Raw genomic sequence first — 21,829 nt, 5'->3', positions numbered from 1 at the left:
GTCTGGAATATACAGCAGGACCCCACCAGCAGAGTTAGATCTTCAGCAGCCATTTTATTTGCTCCAACACCTTGTCACAGATTGCAGCAACTTGGTGAAGGTGTCACACCTACTCAGTGATTAACACGTTACATCAAAAAAGGAGTGGTTGCTACACTCCAAATTATCTTCAGTATAATAGATTAGATTACTTACAGTGTGGAAACAGGTCCTTCGGACCAACAAGTCCACACCAACCTGCCGAAGCACAACCCACCCATACATTTACCCCTTACCTAACACTACGGGCAATTTAGCATGGCCAATTCACCTGACCCCACACATCTATGGTAGGAACCCCACGCAGACAGAGGGAGAACGTGCCTGAGGCGGGAATTGAACCCGGATCTCTGGCGCAGTGAGGCAGTAATGCATAAGGTGGCCAAGGCCCAGGACTTGCCTCCTCTGAGGATTGAACTCAGGACCTTCAGATTATGAGACTGACACGCTGCCTACTGCGCTAAGAAGGCCTGCCGACCAATAGTTTTGAAAAGGACACCAACTTTTTTTTTTATTTTTGGTACAATTTAAAGTATCACTTCATTTAAGTATTTCAGACAATTTAATGAATTGTATAATTATAATGATTATAAATAATCTTCACCACTAAATTTAAATTGAATACAATAGCATGGTGTTATTCATATTTTGCAATAGATTGGATCATGATGATACATAGTTTAATATTTTAAAATAATTTAATATACAAAGAAAGCCATGAGCATTTTGTGGTATAATTTGTTGCCAGACAATGTAGAGAAAAAGTAGAATGCCATCTCATAATCAATTGCTAAATAAAAACTTCCTGAATTATTTATAACATGAAGTACATGTAAAGCTTTAAATGGGATGAGCGTTTTTTAGACTGTAAAACTTCCAGAGAAATGCTTGGGGTTTTAAAGGCATTGTATTACATGTCAAATTGTTGACTCAAACTGAATCCAGGAGTAACATCAGGGTCCGTTTTCATTGTGATATAAGTTTCAAACCTCCCATTTTATGCATTACTAAGTCTTCTATCCATCTAATATCTACTGTTACCTTATATCTCCATGGATGAAATGTTTGCTCATATTTCCAAACACGCAAACTGAAATTCTCAAACTCTCTTCTTCAATTTCCTGGCAGAGTCTTAAAGTCATGTAGCCCTACAGCATGTAGACAGGCCTGTTGGCCCAAACCGGTTCACGCCAATCAAAATGTCCATCTATGCCATCTCCGTTTCCCTGCACTTGGCCCATTTTCTTCAAAACCTTTCCTATCCACGTATTTATCCAATTTATCTACATTAACAAAAATATATTCCAAACCTGCATTGTGGGTAACCTGTTACACTCTCTAAACACTACCATCTGATTGCATGCTTCCCAACCTCTAATGAGTCTACTTTGCCCTACGCATTGAATTCCAAATGCTACCTCTGGAACCTCCTGTATCATTAAGTTCCAGCTGAATACTTCTGAATACTTGTGCAATACTTCTGCTCCCATGAATCTACTATCAAAGTCACGACTTCGGCCATTATTATCCTACCATCAGAAATATTCTCCCTCTAAATCCCCTTATGTAGTTTCCTGTCGTCCAACTTTAAAAAGCCTTCTAAAAACATGTCCATATTACCAAGTTCAGTTACTTCCATAAACTACTCTTTCTTTTTCTGTGCATTGGAAAGAACTCTGGGACACGGTTATGAAGATGTGCTATCTGAAGTATTAAATTTAATGTAATCAGTTTAATTTTTGAAAACAACACTTTATAAAACAAAGGATACTGCACTTTGGGAGAACAGACTGCTTGAAGCTGCCAGACATTTGAAGACCGACCAGAAGTTTTCATTGCTGCAACCCAAGGGTTTTTGAGGGACACTTCTGATTCAACATTACTGTTTCTGATATTCAAGAAGAATAGCAATCTAGGTACAGTTGGAGGCATAGCCCTGTCAATTAAGGATGGAACTAGTTAAATATTCAGAGGTGGTCTTAGTTCAGGAAATCAAGATGTAAAATCAAAGTGAGTGGGATTAGGAATAGAATAACAGAATCATACAATATGTAAGTGGTCCTTCAGCCCATTGAATATGTACTGTCCAAAATACACTAAATCTACACCAGTCCCATTTTCCAGTACTAGGCCCATAATCTAGAATGTTATGACTCTTCAAGTGCTAATCCAAGTACTTTTTAGAGGTTGTGAAGTTATCCCCATCAACTACTCTCCCAGACAATGCATTCTGAACCCCAACAGTCTGCGTGAGAAAAAAGAAATCCTCTGTAAACCTCTCGCTTTTCATCTTAAAAATGGGGGTGCCCCCTGTTATTAAGTGTTCAACTAAGAGAAAGGAAAATGTCGCTAATGAGGTGGTCTACTGGCCCCTTAAAAATAACCATAATATAGGATGAAGTATCGAAGAGACATTGGCTGTTTGTGATAAAGGGAAGGCAATAATCGTGGATGACGTTAAACTGTTTAATCTGTACCAAACTAGAAAAGTCAGATTGGCCAGTAACAACCTAGATGAAGAATTTGTAGAATGGTTTTGAAATAGTTTCTTAGAGCAGTATATTCTGAAACTGAAAGAGAACAGGTTAAATAAAATGTTTTTATTTTGTAATGTGGATTAATTTAAGACCTCAGAGTAGGAACAATCAAAATATTCTTGAATTTTATCTGAAAATGATAATATTGGGTCTGAGACTGGTATTGAAAAAATGAAGGGCAACTATCTGGGCATGAATATTGTGCAGCTAATGTGAATTGGCATACTATACTAGAGGCAAAGTGTCAGACATTTAAGGGGATAATTTTCAGAGTACTGAGAATAAGTATATCCCAACAATAAAGAAAAATTCTAAAGGTAGGACCAATTGTTCGCAGTTCATTAAAAAAAGTTAGGGGTGCATCAAGTTTTAAGAAAACAAACTATTCAAAGGGGAAGTGCAGGTCAATGAAACAGTACCTTCAAGCATTTTCAAGGCGGACGTAGATAAATTCTTGTTAGGCAAGGGAATCAAAAGTTATGAGGTGAAGCTGAAATGTAGAATTCTAAGTACAAGCAGATCAGCTATGATCGTATTGAATGGAGGAGTAGTCTTGAGGAGCTGAATGTTCGACTATTGTCCTTAATTTTTATGCTCATCTGTCTCCAAGAAAACAAGCCAAGATTGGCCAAGATGGACTGTTTCAGTAAGAAATGCCAGCACCATCAGTCACTGCAAAGAAAGTAGTTCTTCAGCTCTAAGTAGGCCTCTGAGAATCTGTCAGTGGTTACCCTGACTTTATTTGCTTTTTGGCAAAGTTTTATGATCATATTTTATGACCAAATATACTATATTTTAAAGGACATTGCAGAGTTGTAATGTAACTTTGCTTTGCATGTTGGAGTGATTGTGGTTGTGTGATTTTTTTCTATTAATGGATAATTGGATATATGTGTATATTTTAACTTTTTGCAAACTTTTTCATTTTTGTTTGAGTATGTGTTAGAAATGGAACTAATTTTTTATTTGTTAACCTAAGAAACCTGAATGGATTATTTCTTACACTCAACTGGACACAGAAAAGTACCAATTATAAATTAGCAGCAAACTTAGGAACTGAGTAAAAACAGGAACCAATTCACCTTACATGCTTTAGTTGTAATGCTGTGTTAAAACCATTATATAAGTGCAAGTTACTATTGAACGTAACTGAAATGTATAAATAGAAACAGCCAATCAGCAGAACAAGCTACATTTTTGTGGCTTTGTGGGTTTTTTGGCAGCTTCTCAGAAGTTTGCAGTCAACAATGTTTTGGAACAGAAAACCTATTTCCACAGATTGTAAATATTCACTCATATTTCATGGAAGAGCCCAACTAAATTTATGTTTTACGAAACCATTACTTGCTAAAGGAATATACTGAAAAGGAGTATTACTGACAATGGTAGGAAACAATCATTATCACAAAAGAGGTAGTGTTGAGCAAGCTAATGAGCTAAGGGTAGACAGGTATCCTGGCCCTGATGGAATGCATGATGAAATGGTGGGAGAAATAGTTAATTCATTTGCAATTTTCCAAAATTCACTGGATTCGGAGGCAGTTCCAACAGGTGGAAAACAGCAAACATGACACACTTTTTAAAAAAGAAGGTGGACAAAAGATGGGGAATCATTAATTGGTTAGCTTAACTTCTGTAGTGGGAAAAATGCTTGAGTCTATTATCGAGGAAAAAATAGCAAGGCATCTAAGTAGAATATCTCCCGCAGCATGAGTTCATGAAAGGTAATTCATGCTTAATTAATCTAATGGAATTCTATGAAGACATTACAAGCATGGTGGACAATGGGGACCCAGTAGATGTAGTGTATGTAAATTCCCAAAAGGCATTCAACAAGATGCCACACCAAAGGTTGCTGCATAATATAAAAATGCAATGCGCTGCAGGCAATGTATTTGCATGAATAAATTAATTAACAGGAAGCAAAGAGTGTGGATAAATAAGCGATTTTCTGGTTGGTAAACGGTGACTAATGGTATGCCTCAGGGATCAGTGTTGGGTCCGCAATTATTCATAATTTTAATAGATGATTTGGAGTTGGGGACCACATGTAGTGTGTTAAATTTTGCGTTTGACATTAAGAGCAAAGTGTGCAGAGGACTGTGAAACTTTGCAAAGGGACATAGATAGCTTGAGTGGGCGAAGGTCTGGCAAATGGAGTGCAATGTTAATAAATGCGAAGTCATCCATTTTAGTAGGAATAACAGTAAAATGGACTATTACCTGAATGGTAAAAAATTGTAGCGTACTACTGTGCAGAGGGACCTGGATGTCCTTGTGCATGAATCACAGAAGGTTGGTCTTCAGGTGCAACAGGTAATTAAGAACACAAATGAAATTTTGTCCTTCATTGCTAAGGGGATTGAATTTAAAAGCAGGGAGGTCATGTTGTAGCTGTATAGTGTGCTGTTGAGGTCACACCTAGAATAGTTTTTGCAGTTTTGGTCTCCTTAGTTGAGAAAGGATGTACTGGCGCTAGAGGGAGCGCAGAGGAGTTTCACTAGATTGATTCCAGAATTAAGGGGGTTGGCTTATGAGGAGAGACTGAGTAGACTGGAATTATATTCATTAGAATATAGAAGAATGGGGGGGGGGGATCTTATAAAACATATAAAATTATGAAGGGAATAGATAAGATAGACATAGAGAGGATGTTTCCACTGACAGATGAAACGAACTAGAGTGCATAGCCTTCAATTTGGGGGGAGCAGATTTAGGACTGAATTGAGAAAGAACTTCTTCACTCAGAAGGTTGTGAATCGATGGAATTCCCTGCCCAGTGAAATAGTTGAGACTTCCTCAGTTAGTGTTTTTAAAATTAAGATAGATATTTTTTGAACAGTAAAGGAATTAAGTGTTATGGTGAAAGGGCGAGTAAGTGGAGCTGAGGCCATGAAAAGATCAGCCATGATCTTTTTCAATGACGGATCAAGCTCAAAAGGCCAGATGGCTTCAAGTTCTTATATTCTTTCATTTCAAGAAACTAATTTCTGTTTTTGCTAACTGTCACCTACTCATTATTTTATAAATGGGCAAGAAACATTAGAATATTTGCATGGAATTCCTTTGTCTACTATATCAATGCAAATGTCAATTAGTTCAAAGTAAATATGTCATCTCTTACATGATAAATTAGATAGTTGAATGTTATAAACAAGGTAAAAGGTTCACAAATATTGCAAACTGTAATTGCTTTGCTGTATTGCTTGCAATATTTAACATATTCACCTTTATGTTGTGTCACAGCATTAATGAGAAGGAACGGTTCAGCCAAGATATAACAAATTATCTATATAAATGCTTTATATCTCCTGAACCTTGAGACAACTTCTAATCAAATGAAGTGTCATGGGCTACATCCATAATGTAAAACAATTGAAATTCGTCAAAGTGGCAGATTACTATTTTTTTGGACAACTGAAAATAATGTTATTTTACAAATGTAACAAATAAATGTGTATAAACAAACTGTTACAATCAACCAGAGACATGATATTGGAGCGTATCAAAATGTTTTAATCAAAACAAGAGAATCATGGATGAGGCCACCAGTGACCTCAAGAGCTGATTTAATAACAGATGGGTCTGGAAAGTGGAATAGGATTTTGTTAATTTAGTCTGTTACTGAAGTGAAAACCATTCCTTCATGGTAACTTCACCTGTAGACTGGAAGTTCCTATAGTCCCATGGTGTATGCAAATAATGATATTCAGAATTGACAGACAATAAACCTTAATAACATAACATTATCTAGAGGATGCTGACCTCAAATGTTGTTTGCATGGCAGAATACGAATATATGCTACTAAGTGACAGTTGATAAGATAGAGCAAATACTGAAGATATAGCTATGATTTCAAGGTCATTTTAAGAAATGGCTGCTGCTGAAACTCATACCAATTGACATTTTATAGTTTATACAGGAAATAGTGGGGACATTCATAACTATCTGATGTGTTTTGTTTTACCCAGATTGTGAATAATAAAGAATAGCCCTGTAAAGTAAAATAAAATGATCTTAGAAGATGAAGCCAATAAAAACAAGAGACCATAATCAAGGAGTATAAATAATGGCCCAGCTAAAACCCAGATGAGAAAAATATTTTTAAATCTGACAAACGTTTAGCTGAAATTAAGAAAAGAAATCAGATTCTCAAAATGGTAATTGCAAAGTTAATTTCAGGTCATGAATGGCTGATCACCAATTAGTAATGAATTTTCTGACTAATCTGATTATTAATTTACTTCTGTGAACCTCCTACCCTACAGTAGTGCTATAGGCCGATACCAATCTGTACTTATCATCTCCCAAATTTTTGACTTCACAAAGTTGTTGCTGGTGTTGTGGATGCCCCAAATTGTGTTCCACTTGTGTGTTCTACAGGCAATACAGTATATGTTGGAGATGAATACAAGAGCAAGGGAAATTTGTTCACAGTTAGTAACAATCATGGATTTTTTTTCCCATTCATTTGAGTCCTTACTTTTCCTGATGGCAACATTCCATTGGGAAAAAGATAAACTGAGATATCTGCTAAAGCAAGACATCTGTGACTTTCTAATGAAATATTGCATAAATAATGGATAATGTTTTATTTAAGTTCTCACTGTTAATTAGTTATGATTTCAGCACAACACTTTTATTTTGCAATAGTCCGTCTGGGCATGGCAATGTAAAGCAAAATGGAAACTTACTAGATAGCTGATACAAAATCAAACTCTGAAGCTTCAACTAGTAATGTTCATGAAGAAACCATAAAAGAGGGAAAAAAATGCACATCCCATACCTTCTCTCTGAATTCACGTGGAACATATGATTGCTCTTCTGCAACAAACATTTTTCTACATCGCACTACAGCCCTGAAAAGCCTTAGATTTTGAGATGCCCTATAATAACGCGCCATATCAAATGTTAATGTAGAAAATGAAAGCTCATGGTGTAAGGTGTTACATATTAGTATGGATAAAAAAAAGGCTAACTAACGGAAAAGATACATAAGAGTAGACAAAATGGACCATTTTCTTATTGGCAAGTTGTAAAGATTTGCGTGATAAAAGTATTACTTTTGGAGCGGCAATTTTTTTAATAAATGACTTGAATAAAAAAAAATTGAAGTCTCAGAAGCATCCAAGCCAACAGGCTGAATTTTACCAAATACCTGTGAGGTATCAATTTCAGGGCGTTTCATGGAGGGTTTTTTTCTCCATGAGCGCTAGCAAATTATCTCACATAAATGTACTTATACCACCCACATCATTATGTTTGCACTGTGCCTCTACAATGTCTTGTTCATGCTATCACATATTCACCAGTCTCTATAGCACTCACCATTGCCAGGACCCACTAGATTTCCACTATAAATGCCATATTTAAAGCCCAACTCTATACCTAGTTTATCACTGCCAGGCATGATAGTCTTTCATGGTACATAAAGGGAGTGTAATGAAAAATAAATGCTTCTGAAGGCAAAAAGGGACACAGATGATATTTAATTGGAAATATAATCACACGTTTGTAAGTATATGTTCCTACTCATATCATTAACTGTCTTATTGATGACCATTGTAACAGCAACTACAGGAATTGCATTACACAGGCTACCTATCCTTAGTGTCATATCATGTTTGAACCCTTTCTAAGAGAATGTTATACTTTCTCTATTACAGCAGAGCAAAGAATTTTGTTGTTGTTCAATATGGGGGCATCATGTGCTGGAAAGTCTTTGAATGGTTGAAAACATTATTTTTAATGAACATCAGCTAAGCATACATTGTCATATCGAAAATGCATAAATTCTATCTCTGGGTATCTGAGCAACTGTTCCACAACCTATAAAATGCTTATAGCAGTTTTCATGCAAAGAGTTTGCATTTGCCCACAATCCAGTTGTGTTATTGTGTTCACTTGCCTTCCAGGCCTTCGGTAGCAAAGAAGCACTTCACCACCACTTTTCCCAGGCATTAAGGATGGGCAATAAATACTGGTCTTTCCAGAAATGCCCAATTGCAAAAATGAATTAATATATCAATACTCTATTTATTTGTTAATCTTCTGTTTCTTCATTTTAAGTGCAGAAACAAATATGGCTGCTTTTTTAATGGTACCCTTGAGAATTTGGAGTGGCAATCTATCTATTTCTTATCAAATAACATGGAGTGGAGGTCCATTATGCTAACTATTTGCTTATTTTAAGATCGTAATGTTAGATTTCTTAGCCTTTTGTGAGATGGGCTATTGCTATAAGGCCACCACTTGATGTTCATCACTAATTTCCCTTGAAAAAGGTGGCCATGAGCTCCCTTCTTGAACCACTGCAGTAATGTGTTCTATGAAACCATAAAGGGCTCATACTGCTGACAATTAATATTAGTAGAATGGACTGACTGGATTTTTCTACATAGAGTCTGCATGAATGTAATCAACTGAGTAGTTGCCTAGGAAATTGATATTTCCTTAGATTCACAACTTTGAATCAGAGTCAAAAATTTAGGAAGAGGATGGGGACGGAGGGAAGAGGATAAAGGACAATAGAACCATTCAGTGTATTGAAATATTTTTTAAAAAATGGAAGCTCATGGAAATTCTTAGTGTTTGGGTAGGTTCTGTGAAGACAAAGCTGACAGTTCCAGACACCGGTGTTGGGTGGTGATTAATTGCATTATTTTTGGTTGGGTTTTGATACAGTCATGAATATTGCATGGCATGTTAAAAGGCTCATCATATCTCCTCTGGCCATCAAGTATCTATATATGCTAGTCTCATTTTCCAGTAGTTAGTCCATAGGCTTGTATGCTATAGAATTTAAACTGCTTGCTTAAATATTTCTTATATGTCTTGAGAGGTGCCTCTTACACCTTTTCAAGCACTGGGTTCCAGACTTCCTGAAAAAAATGTTTTTCCTCAATACTGTCTGCTCTTCAACTTAAAGCTGTGTCCTCTGGTTATTAACGTCTTTACTAAGGAGAAATGTTTTCCCTAATTACACCCCTCAGAGTGCTGTACACTTTAATCAGGCTCCCCCTCAGCCTTCTGTGCTCCATGAAGAACAGCCCAAACCTATCCAGTCTCTCTTCTTGGCTAAATTGCTCCAGCCCGGGCAACATCATGGTTAATCTTCTTTGCACTCTTTCCAGTACAACTACATACATCAAGATAGCTGTGGAGTGGGATGATCCAACTGGAACTCCACCACTCCAACTGTTTCTTCCTCTTTTCTTCCCCCTTTGGTCTTTCGGTGGGCCACTGTCGGGTCTCCAGATGGTTTGAGGCGGGTCTCGGGCCTGTTCTCTGGCCACCATGGCAGCTCTCAGCCTGGTTTCCTGACAGCTTGTGGCAGGGTCCTGCGCATGGTCTGGTGGCAGTGTGGTAGTTCTCAGGCTGATCTCCCGATGGCTTGTGGCAGGGTCCCGGGACTGTTCACTCAGCAGTGTGGTTGCCCTCAGCCTGTTCTCCTAAAGGTTTGTGGCAGGGTCCTAGGCATGGTCAGTCAGTAGTGTGGCAGTTCTCAGGCTGGTATCTCGACGGCTTGTGGCAGGGTCCTGGGCATGGTCAGTCAGTAGTGTGGCAGCTCTCAGGCTGGTCTCCAGATGGCTTGTGACAGGTTCCTGGGTATGGTCTCTTGGCAGTGTAGCAGCTCTTGGCCTGGTCTCCTGACAGCTTGTGGCAAAGACATGGGCCTGGTTTCTCAAAGGCGTGGCAGCTCTCAGGCTGGTCTCCCAATGGCTTCTAGCAAGGTGCTGGGCCTAGTCCCCCAGTGGCTCCTAGCTTGTTTTTTTCAGTGGCTCGTGGTGAATTGCAGGTCTGGTTTCTTGGCAGCTCATGGTATGTCTAGGGCCTGGTCTCTCAGCGGTATTTTGGTTGATCTCTTGGCGGCTCATGGAGGTCTCTCAGCTCAGCATGCGAATGGATCTTGCTCAGGCATAGTTCCAAGGCACCAGGGAAGAATGGAGAGGCAGCAGTTTCAGCAGCAGTGATGGCATCTGTGGCAGCTGCTTCAAGAACAGACAGCTGAGGTCTCCCAGAGAGCAAGGTAAGCAGAGGACTTATCAAAGACTATTGAATTTTTAGCTTATTTCTTTATTTTCCTAGTTTATGAAAGATTTTAGTGTAAACTATAACTTCATTGTTTACTTTTCTACTATTCTATGAACTAATACTTCACTTTTTAACTCTCATTTCTCTTACTACATTGTACCTCAGCATTTTTTGTACTTAGATACTTTGGTTCCATGTGTGGTAAAATTATACACTTTTCACTGTACTCCTGTACTTCTGTAGTTGAGCTGAAAAATGTGTTGCTGGAAAAGCGCAGCAGGTCAGACAGCATCCAAGGAGCAGGAGAATCGACGTTTCGGGCATAAGCCCTTCTGTAGTTGAGTACAAGTAACAATAAAATTGAAATTCTATAATAAATCTAAACCTAAAATCATTCCTATACCAGTGACTGGAACGGCACACAGAATTCCAACTGTTGCCTAACTATTGTTATATACAGTTCCATAATAACCTCCTTGCTCTCATATTCAGTTACCGGATTAAGAAAAGCAGGTATTCCATATGCCTTCTCCATAATCTTATCAATCTGTTCAGCTGTCCGCAAGGATCTATGAAAATGCACACCTAGGTCCTTCTGATTCTCAGTATTTCTTGGGGTCTTATTATTGAATGTAGGTTATATTTGTCCTCCCAAAATATATCAACTCACAATTTTTACGATTAATTTCTATTTGCCGCTGTTCACCCCATTTGACCAGTTCAAGTCTATATTATTCTGCTGTCTAAGGCTTTCTCCTTGCTATTTGCCACACCATCAATTTCTGTGTCATCTGTAAACTACTGATCACACCTCCTACATTCTTGTCTAGATCATTAATGCACACTGATTCATCAAGGGACCCAACAATGAACCTTGTGCTTTGCTACTGGACACAGACTCCCAGTCACAAAAAAAACATTGTTTGACCATCATCTTCTGCTTCCTCCCATTAAGTCAATTTTGGAACCAGTTTGCCAAATTGTCCTGGATCTTAAGGATTTCCTTTAACCTTACATGCAAGTCATTTTTCATGCTCTGCCTTCACTCACCTAATTCCTTTCTTCAGTAACCCTCTGCACTTTGGATGCTCCTCTATTGCATCTGCCATTTTGAGATTTGGTATCTGCCATAAGCTTCCCCTTATTTTTCTTACCCAATCCAGTAGTCCACATTGACTTACAGAATTAGATTAGATTAGATTAAATTAGATTAGGTTCCCTATAGTGTGGAAACAGGCCATTCAGCCCAACAAGTCCACACCGACTATCCGAAGAGTAACCCACCCAGACCCATTCACCTTCTCCCTACTAATGCACCTATCACTATGGGCAATTTAGCATGACCAATTCACCCAACCCGCACATCTTTGGACTGTGGGAAGAAACCAGAGCACCTGGAGGAAACCCACGCAGACACAGGAGGAAACCCATGCAGGAGTTGCAAACTCCGAGGCTGGAAGCCAACCCGGGTCCCTGGCGCTGCAAAGCAACAGTGCTAGCCACTGAAAGTTGCAATCCCATTCTAATATTTCCCTATTACTTACTCAACTGAGCATTAATCTGTTCTTTCCTCCTATTTCTATACTCATTAGTACTTGGCACTGGAATGTATCCAGAGATAACAAACATTGACGTACTGTTTTCGAATATTCTACTGAGCTACCTGAATTTTTGTTGCAGGACCCAATCTCTTTCTACTTTTGTGGCTGGTCACAGTGTAAAGCACCATCTCAGACTGCTCCACCTCTACAACACAACAACCAACCATACCACACATCCGCCCATTTCAGAATGCCCAACAACAGTTCAGTGAAATCCTTGGTCCTGGTTCCAGGGATGGAATGCACCATACTGAATAAGGTCTGGGGTAACAGGAAATTCCTATCTGTAAAACCTCATTTTCAAATGCACTATTGTGTGTCTATCTTTCACTGCTGAATGCACTATTGTTTCACACTAACTTCTCCCTGCACCCGTCATTATTAAATACACTGTTTCACACCAACTTCTGTCTGTAACACTTACGATTAAATACACTGTTGTTTCACACTAATGCCAGTCTGTACCCATCATAATAAAATATACTGTTGATTCACATGAACTCCAGTAGGTACCTTCCATTACTAAATACATAACCACCTGTCTGTAAACTCCATTATTAATGCCACTGTCAATTCATACAAACTCCAATTTGCACCCCTCATTGTTAAGTACACTTTCATTTCCAACTAACTCTTGTCAGTAACGCTCATTATTAAATACATTAACTCCCACCTTTACATATCATTGCCCATTTACACATTGCCCATTCACACTAACTTCTGTCTGTATGTTGCATTATTTCATACACTCCCTTTCACACTACCTCACCTGTACCCCTCATTATTTAATACACTAACTCCAGTCTGTACCCTTCATTATTTAATACATTAACTCCATCTGTACCCTTTATTACTTAATACACAAACACAAGTTTGTACCCTCATTTTTAATGCAATAACTCCAGTTTTCACTCTTCATTATTAAATACATTAAATCCAGTCTGTACTCCTCATTTTGTAATACACTAACTGTTGTCTGTACCCATCATTATTTAATATACTAACTCCAGTTTGTATTCCTCATAATTTAATCCACTTACTGCAGCCTGTACCCTTCATTATTTAATACACTAACTCCAGTCTGTACTTCTCATTATTTAACACATTAACTCCAGTCTGTACCCTTCATTATTTAATACACTAACTCCAGTCTGTACATCTCATTATTTAATACACTTAATCCAGTCTGTACCCTTCATTATTTAATATGCTAACTCCAGTCTGTACCCTTCATTATTTAATACACTAACTCCAGAATGTACATCACATTATTTAATACACTTACTGCAGCTTGTATCCTTCATTATTTAATACACTAACTCCAGTCTGTACTTCTCATTATTTAATCCACTAACTCCAGTCTGTACCCTTCATTATTTAATACACTAACTCCAGTCTGTACACCTCATTACTCAGTACACTAACTCTAGTCTGTACTCTTCATTATTTAATACACCTCTCCAGTCTGTACTCCTCATTATTTAATATACTAATTCCCGTTTGCATCCCTCATTATTTGATATTCTAGCTGCAGTCTGTACCCCTCATTATTTTAATACACTAACTCCAAATCTCTCTATCCTATTCCTACATTTGTCCTCATATTGCTGCAACAACCATTTCAATTGGGTTCTTTGCTCCTGATAGAGATTGTGTACTAACCTATCCCACTCCTCAAGGACTTCCTCATTGTTTAACATATTTTGAGGCACATCCACGACATCAGAATTTGATTCCTCACTCTGCGTGGCAGTAACTAACCCGTGTTTCTCCAGTTCCCTCTCTGTATTATAATAAGATTTCAACATATTCACATGACATGCCTGATACAGTTTTTTCATATCCGGCACCTTTTCCAGATAGTTTACCCGACTCAACTTTTTCTCAATTTGATAGGGACCACTAAACCTGGCCTTGATGGTATCTTCTACCACTTTTAACAATACTAATAGGTCACCTCCACAAGAAAATGTTTGAATTTTTTGTTTTTGTCTGCCACCTGCTTCGTTCTATATTGTACCCTCTTTAGGTGCTGTTCAGCTAACCCACCTACCCGACTTAATCTCTCCCTCACCTCCATTATATAATCCAAGTGTGAGATCTCTGACTTCGGTCCTGTCAATTTCTCTTTAATTAATTTCAAAGGCTCTCTCACTTCATGTCCAAATATTAACTCAAAAGGAGTAAACTGAGTAGATTCATTTGGGGCATCTCTAATAGCAAACATTATGAATGGGATACCTTTATCTCAATCATTCAGGTAATTCTGACAGTACACTCTTAACATGGTCTTCAGGGTTTGATATCACCTTTCAAAAGCTCCATGGGATTCGAGATGATAGACACTTGATTTAAAGTGCTGTATGCCTAAGCTATCCATGACAGAAGTTTAGTGTTCCCCTATGTGAGATCAGGATGGAGTGCCAACTTAAGACGGGGGAAGAGCCTGACCCTCTGCCTGTTCAGGTTTTGTCTGCACCATTACATCAAACTGGGTGTCCGCTAACTGAACTCCTTCACCTTTCTCTTTAGTTTTTGCTTTATGTTGTGACTTATGATAATGGGATCTTGTTGTTATACAGTTTGGAAAGATTCCAGGTTATTTTTCTTTTCATTCTTCTGTTCTTTGGTCTTCCTTTGGCTTCTCCACAACAAAGGATATTACTCCCACCTTTGATCCTGCTAGATTGTTCCCAAGATATTCCCAAATTATTTCTGGAACTGACACTCTGTTAGTCACTGCCACTGTTACTTCCCCAGTCTTAAGTTGGCACTCCAACCTGGTCTTACATAGGGGAACGCTAAATTTCTGTCCATTATCCCACAAATTACCGCACTCTCGGGTAACAGGTCAGAAAGAGTGCAAATACATTAATTTCTTACTATTAGAGTCTGATTAGATCCCGTATCTCTCAAAATAATAACTTCTTTCCCTTCTCCCCCTGTTCTTTCTGAGTAAACTTTACCCATAGAGGCAAAGTCTTTATAGAGATCAGGCACTAAGTCAATACCCAGACCCTGCTGAGGCTGTGCACTCTCCTGCAGCTCCTTGACTTTTCTTGGGGTTTCCTTTGTACTTTCACTAATGCCAATTTTAACACGTCCTTTCCCAAGGTGCCCTTCTTTAACGACTTGCACTGTCACTTAATAAGTCCCACTTTACCACCGTGGAAACACCTGAGGCCTTTCACCTCCTTTCCACCCTCTTGGGCTTCTTTTTTGGCCTGTGATAAACAATTACCCATGTGCTGTATTCTTTGTTTTGTAGTGTAGGATCTCCCCTTCTCCCAATTTCCAATCCTTACAGGATGAAATTCTTGCTCAAAGCTAAATTTTGCCTTATGCACCAATGCATAATCATCTGCCATCTCTACTGTTCTTCTCACTTCTTGAACTTTCTGTTCATCCAAGTGAATTTTTAAACTCCTCCAGCAGAATAATCTCTCATAAGAGTCTCATAGCTCTTATCTATTTTTAAGGCCCACATCCATCCATCTATCAAAAGTACTATGTTTAATTCTTTTGAACTCAACATAAGTCTGATCTGGTTCCTTCTTTATGTTTCTGAACTGCTGTCTATACGCTTCTGGTACTAATTCATAAGCACTCAAAATAGCCTGTTTGCATAATCTCTTGACTCCTCATCTGACAGTGCTGTAAATACCTTGCTAGCTCTCCCAACCAGCTTAGTCTGAACTAGCATTACCCACAAGTTCTCTGGTCACTCCATCTACTTAGCCAATTTATCATATGAAATTAAAAAAAAGGCTTCAACATCTTTCTCATCAAAATGCTGCAATGTTTTAACATATTTGTATACATCACAAACTTCTCTCTTCATCTCAATCATGTTAACTTGACTTTCCTGATTAATTTGCAACTTCTGAAGTTCAAATTCTCTGTCCCTTTCACTTTCTTCTATTTTTTCTCTCACTCACACTCTCCCTCTCACACAATAACACATACTCTCTTAATCCGAACATCGGACCATCTCATTGGTTTGATATTGGCAAAACAATACATTCAAACTCGTATCTTGGGGCATAATTTAAACTCAGTCATTAATTTGAATTGTTGTCAAAACAACAACCAACTCTGGTATCTATTTCACATCCAAATGTTACATATATTCAATTTTCCAGCACACTCTAAGACTGCAAGCTAGTCAAATTACAGGTGCTTGAAAGCTCACAGTGCAAAAAAGCATTCACTCTCTCATAAGGGTACGGTACATGGGTTCAGCTTCATAACAATACACTAACTCCAATCTATACGCTTCCTTATTTAAAACAATAAATCCGGATTGAAGCACTCATTATTTAATACACTAACTCCTGTTTGAACAATTCATTATTTAATACACTAACTCCTGTCTGTACCCCACTTTATTTAACAGACAAAATGTGCTTACATGTCTGTCTCATTCTTTAATACATAAACGCCAGAATGTACAATTCATTATTTAATACATAAACTCCAGTCTGTACCGTTCATTATTTAATACATTAACTTCAGTCTGTACCTCACATTATTTAATATACTAACTGCAGTCTATACCCTTCATTATTTAATATACTAATGCTAGTCTACATCCTTCATCATTTAATACACTAACTCCAGTCTGTAATTCTCATTATTTAATACACTAACTCCAGTCAGTACCCTTCATCATTTAATGCACTAACTCCTGTCTGTACCCTTCATTTTTTAAGACACTAACTCCTGTCTGTACCCTCCATTATTTAATACACTAATGCTAGTTTACACTCTTCATTATTGAATACACTAACTCCAGTCTTTACTCCTCATTATTTAATACACTAACTCCAGTCAGTACCCTTCATCATTTATTACACTAACTCCTGTCAGTACCCTTCATTATTTAAGACACGAACTCCAGTCTGTACTCCTCATTATTGAATACACTAACTCCTGTCTGTACCCTTCAGTATTTAAACACTAACTCCAGTCTGTACCCATTACTTAATACATTAACTCTATCTGTATTCCTCATTATTGAATACACTAACTCCAGTCAGTACCCTTCATTATTTAATACACTAACTCCAGTCTGTACACCTTATTATGTAATACACTGACTCCAGTCTGTGCCCTTCATTATTTAATAGACTAACTCCAGAATATACATCTCATTACTGAATACACTAACTCCAGTCTGTACTCTCCATTATTTAAAAGACTAACTCTAGAATATACATCTCATCATTTAATACATTAACTCCAGTCTGTACCCATCATTATTTAATACATTAACTCCAGTCTGTACACTTCCTTATTTAATACAGTAACTCCAGTCTGTACACTTCCTTATTTAATACAGTAACTCCAGTCTGTACACTTCCTTATTTAATACACTAACTCCAGTCTGTACCCTTCATTATTTAATACACTAACGCCTGTCTATAACCCTCATTACTTAGTAAACTAACTCCAGTCTGTACTCCTCATTATTTCATACACTAACTCCAGTCTGTACCCTTTATTATTCAATCCACAAACTCCAGTCAGTACACCTCATTATTTAATAGACTAACTCCAGTCTGTACCCTTCATTATTTAATAGACTAACTCCAGTCTGTGCTCCTCATTATTTAATACACTAACTCCAGCCTGTACCTCACTTTATTTAACACACAAAATGCGCTAACACTATCTGTCTCATTCTTTAATACATAAACGCCAGAATGTACAATTCATTGTTTCATACATAAACTCCAATCTGTACAGTTCATTATTTAATACATTAACTTCAGTCTGTACATCACATTATTTAATATACTAACTGCTGTCTTTACCCCTCATTATTTAATATACTAACTGCAGTCTGTACCCATGATTACTTCATACATTACCTCTATCTGTACCCTTCATTATTTAATACATTAAATCCAGTCTGTACCCATCATTGCTCAATACATTAACTCTATCTGTACCCCTCATTATTTAATCCACTAACTCCAGTCTGTACCCCTCATTATTTAATACACTAACTCCAGCCTGTACTCCTCATTATTTCATACACTAACTCCAGTCTGTACCCTTCATTATTCAATCCACAAACTCCAGTCAGTACACCTCATTATTTAATAGACTAACTCCAGTCTGTACCCTTCATTATTTAATAGACTAACTCCAGTCTGTGCTCCTCATTATTTAATACACTAACTCCAGCCTGTACCTCACTTTATTTAACACACAAAATGCGCTTACACTATCTGTCTCATTCTTTAATACATAAACGCCAGAATGTACAATTCATTGTTTCATACATAAACTCCAGTCTGTACAGTTCATTATTTAATACATTAACTTCAGTCTGTACATCACATTATTTAATATACTAACTGCTGTCTTTACCCCTCATTATTTAATATACTAACTGCAGTCTGTACCCATGATTACTTCATACATTAACTCTATCTGTACCCTTCATTATTTAATACATTAAATCCAGTCTGTACCCATCATTGCTCAATACATTAACTCTATCTGTACCCCTCATTATTTAATTCACTAACTCCAGTCTGTACCCATCATTACTTAATACATTAACTCTATCTATACCCCTCATTATTTAATACACTGACTCCAGACTGTACCCTTCATTATTTACTACACTAACTCCAGTCTGTACCCATCATTACTTAATACATTAACTCTATCTGTACTCCTAATTATTGAATACACTAACTCCAGTCTGTACTCCTCATTATTTAATACACTAACTCCAGACTGTACCCTTCATTATTTAATACATTAACTCCAGTCTGTACCCGTCATTTTTAATACACTGACTCCAGTCTGTGCCCTTCATTATTTAATACACTAACTCCAGTCTGTGCCCTTTATTATGTAATACACTTACTCCAGTCTGTACACTTCCTTATTTAATACACTGACTCCAGTCTGTACCCTTCATTGTTGAATACACTAACTCCAGTCTGTGCCCTTTATTATGCAATACACTTACTCCAGTCTGTACACTTCCTTATTTAATACAGTAACTCCAGTCTGTACACTTCCTTATTTAATACAGTAACTCCAGTCTGTACACTTCCTTATTTAATACACTAACTCCAGTCTGTACCCTTCATTATTTAATACACTAACGCCTGTCTATAACTCTCATTATTTAGTAAACTAACTCCAGTCTGTACTCATTATTTGATAGACTTACTGCAGCCTGTACCCTTCATTATTTAATTCACTAACTCCAGTCTGTACCCTTCATTATTTAATACACTAACTCCAGTCTGTACTCCTCATTATTTAATAGACTAACTCCAGCCTGTGCTCCTCATTATTTAATACACTAACTCCAGCCTGTACCTCACTTTATTTAACACACAAAATGAGCTTACACTGTCTGTCTCATTCTTTAATACATAAATGCCAGAATGTACAATTCATTATTTAATACATAAACTCCAATCTGTACAGTTCATTATTTAATACATTAACTTCAGTCTGTACATCACATTATCTAATATACTAACTGCAGTCTTTACCCATCATTATTGAATATACTAACTGCAGTCTGTATCCATCATTACTTCAGACATTAACTCTATCTGTACTCTTCATTATTTAATGCATTAAATCCAGTCTGTATTCCTCATTGTTTAATTATTTAATACACTAACTCCAGTCTGTACCCCTCATTATTTAATATACTAACTCTAGTCTGTAGCCTTCATTATGTAATACACTAATTCTAATCTGTACCCCTCATTATTTAATCCACTATCTCCAGTCTGCAGCCTTCGTTATGTAATACACTGACTCCAGTCTGTGCCCTTAATTATTTAATAGACTAACTCCAGAATATACATCTCATTATTTAATACATTAACTCCAGTCTCTACCTTGAATTATTTAATACACTTACTCCAGCCTGTACCCCTCATTATTTAATACACTAACTCCAGTCTGTACCCCTCATTATTTAATAAACTAACTCCAGTCTGTAATCCTCATTATTTCATGTACTAACTCCAGTCTGTACCCTTCATTATTTAATACACTAACTCCAGACTCGAGCCTTCATTATTTAATTCATTAACTCCAGTCTGTACTGTTCATTATTTAATACACTAACTCCAGTCTGTACTCTTCATTATTTAATACACTAACTCCAGTCTGTACTCCTCATTATTTATTACACTAATTCCAGTCTTTACCCTTCATTATTTAATACATTAACTGCAGTCTGTACCCTTTGTTATTTAATACACCAACTCCAGTCAGTACCCTTCATTATTTAATACACTAACTCCAGTCTTTACATTCTTTATTTAATACACTAACTCCAGTCTTTACCCTCTTTATTTAATACACTAACTCCAGTCTTTACATTCTTTATTTAATACACTAACTCCAGTCTTTACCCTCTTTATTTAATACACTAACTCCAGTCAGTACCCTTCATTATTTAATACGCTAACTCCAGTCTTTACATTCTTTATTTAATACACTAACTCCAGTCTTTACCCTCTTTATTTAATACACTAACTCCAGTCTGTACCCTTCGTTGTTTAATACACTAACTCCAGTCTGTACCCTTCATTATTTAATACACTAACTCATGTATGTGCCCTTCATTATTTAATACTCTAACTCATGTATGTGCCCTTCATTAATTAATACTCTAACTCCTGTGTGTGCCCTTTATTATTTAATACATTAACTCCAGGCTGTAACCTTCATTATTTAATACACTAACTCATGTATGTGCCCTTCATTATTTAATACACTAACTCATGTATGTGCCCTTCATTATTTAATACACTAACTCATGTATGTGCCCTTCATTATTTTATATTCTAACTCATGTATGTACCCTTCATTATTTTATATTCTAACTCATGTATGTGCCCTTCATTATTTAATACACTAACTCATGTATGTACCCTTCATTATTTTATATTCTAACTCATGTATGTGCCCTTCATTATTTAATACACTAACTCATGTATGTGCCCTTCATTATTTAATACACTAACTCATGTATGTGCCCTTCATTATTTCGTACTCTGTGCTTTCACTGCGACCTCGCGCTGGTCGCTGTTGTTTTTCAAACGGCTTGCGTTTATGGTCGCCTGGTGACCAGTGAACAACAGCCAATCAGAGTGGAGAGGCCGGGCGCTGGTCTTGCGGCAGTTGTGCGCGGCCGCCAGGGGTCTCCGCTGAGCCGTTAACGGAACTGGCGAGGCAGGAGGCATCTGTCTGTGTGGTTCTTGAGGAGAGCAGGTCATTCTGTTTTGTTTTAATATGTGTCAGTAAGAGGCGTCGATTGTCCAGTACGGTTTAACTCTTCTAGTATTTTATTTCTATATTGAGATATTAAAGGGCATTCTCGGGCGCTCTGCGAACTGTTTGAAATTGGGCACCTGCAGCAGGCGGGCTGTGTGATTTGCCGATGGAGGCGGGGTATTGAGCGCGCGAATCTTCGTGCTGGTGCCATCGTGAGATCCCCACTCTCAGCGGCCGCACAGCGTGTGGGGGCGGGGCGTGGGAGCGTGTCGACATTGGGTGGGAACGTCGGCTGAACCAGCCAATGGACGCCGAGCAGGAGCAGGGGGGCGTTTCCTATATGG

At 37.6% G+C, this 21,829-nt stretch overlaps 1 non-coding gene across 1 annotated transcript; it reads right to left on the bottom strand.

The window, feature by feature from the left end:
- Nucleotides 1-436: 436 nt before the first annotated feature.
- trnam-cau (transfer RNA methionine (anticodon CAU)) lies at nt 437-509 on the bottom strand. Its single transcript has one exon. It is a non-coding gene; the product is annotated as a tRNA-Met (tRNA).
- Between the last annotated feature and the right edge of the window lie 21,320 nt (nt 510-21,829).

This window comes from Hemiscyllium ocellatum, chromosome 5 (genome assembly GCF_020745735.1).
Source record: "Hemiscyllium ocellatum isolate sHemOce1 chromosome 5, sHemOce1.pat.X.cur, whole genome shotgun sequence".
NCBI lineage: Eukaryota > Metazoa > Chordata > Chondrichthyes > Orectolobiformes > Hemiscylliidae > Hemiscyllium > Hemiscyllium ocellatum.
This window is presented reverse-complemented; position numbering and strand designations above follow the sequence as displayed.